We start from the raw sequence: 1,766 nt of genomic DNA, 5'->3' as shown, positions 1-1,766 counted from the left end.
GTGTGTGTGTGTGTGTGTGTGTGTGTGTGTGTGTGTGTGTGTGTGAGTGTGAGTGTGAGTGTGTGCGTGTGTGTGGGGAACAGGGTCACATCACGTCAGCTGTCTTAACCGCGGCTTGTGTACTGCATCATCACTGTGTCTGTCACACGACTCTGTTCCCCTTTCGGGCTTGAACTGATGGTAAAACTAACGACATTATTAACTGTCTTGATATTTACTTTGAAAGATGAAGCTCGTGATTATGGTAAGAGCGTTACATTTCCAACGAGTGCTTGTGGTGTTCGGCCAATCACAATGCACTGGGTCAGCTGGCCAATCAGAGCAGACTGTGCTTGTCGGAATGAGGGACTTTGTAGAAAATGAAGTGTTTCAGAGAGGCGGGGCATAGAGGACCTACAATAATGTACAGTATTTGAAAAATAATGTGTTTTTTGAACATTAAAGGATGTCAACATATTCTGTTACACCAAATACACCAAATAATGTTCTTTAAAAAAGCATCAGATGACCCCTTTAAGATACTTTACACTTTCCAAAATGAGTTTTTCTTCATGGGAACAGATTTGGAGATATGCAGCATTGCATCTCTAGCTCAGCAATGGATGCTCTGCAGTGAATAGGTGCCATCAGAATGAGAGTCCAAACAGCTGATAAAAACATCACAATAATCCACAAGCAATCCACACCACTCCAGTCCATCAGTTAATGACTTCAAATGTGAAAAGCTTTGTGTTTAGAAAAATCCAATCCATAATTAAGGTGTTTTTAACTTGAAACTGTTGCTTGAAGCTAAAAGATGAGTCCATAATCCATAATGCGTTTTTTTTCCCAGTAAAAAAACAAAGAATAAAAAAAACAAACAAACAAAACAACGAAAAAGGAATGTTGTCTGAATCAGGAGAGAAATCTGCACAGATCAAGCACCGTTTACAAGCCAAAACAGTCCAAAGCATTTCTAAACAAATACTTGGATGTGAGTGGACACTGAAAGAAATGTTATCATTCTATTTTGGATAACTTGTGGATTATTGTGATGTTTTTATCAGCTGTTTGGACTCTCATTCTGACGGCACCCATTCACTGCAGAGCATCAATTGCTGAGACAGTTTATCAAAATTTGATGAAGAAACAAACTCATCTACATCTTGGATGGCCCGAGGATGAGAAAATATTCATGTTTGATGAGCAAATTTTCATTTTTGGGTCAACTATTCCTTTAAAGTACATTTTAAATAATTGTTTTAATAACAATTTGTCATGCTTTAAAGAAGTACTTATTTTGATGTGTTGACTAACATACTAAAGCTAACATACTAAAATATGTGAAGAATTTGATTATAATTTTAACTGTTATTCAATATTACACTTAAAATTTACATATTTGTAATGTACTAAATTGCAATATTTTTTAAACAAACAAATACAAAATAAATGTAAAAAAAATCATGACACAACTTTCAAGTATATTATAGTTTTACAATATGTGCTTGCACATTTTAACCATATTTCAAAGACAACAGAATTATGAAAGTACACATACATGTACTTGTGTGTATTGTTACAGCCGGCTCTTAGGCTGCAACAAAGAGGAGTCCAGACGCAACAATACTTAACAAAACATTTATTTTAACACAACAAAATATAACATAAATATAGCATAAACGAAGGAATGAGCCAGGGTCGGCCAGGACACACCGCACAACACGGACCGTCGAGCTCCACGCACCAACACGCCAGGCACTCTTAAACTCTGCGTCCAACAAGTG

Source organism: Sinocyclocheilus grahami, unplaced genomic scaffold (assembly GCF_001515645.1).
Source record: "Sinocyclocheilus grahami isolate Dianchi unplaced genomic scaffold, SAMN03320097.WGS_v1.1 scaffold725.1, whole genome shotgun sequence".
Classification (NCBI taxonomy): domain Eukaryota; kingdom Metazoa; phylum Chordata; class Actinopteri; order Cypriniformes; family Cyprinidae; genus Sinocyclocheilus; species Sinocyclocheilus grahami.
The sequence above is the reverse complement of the archived record's forward strand: the minus strand, read 5'-3'. Positions refer to the sequence as shown.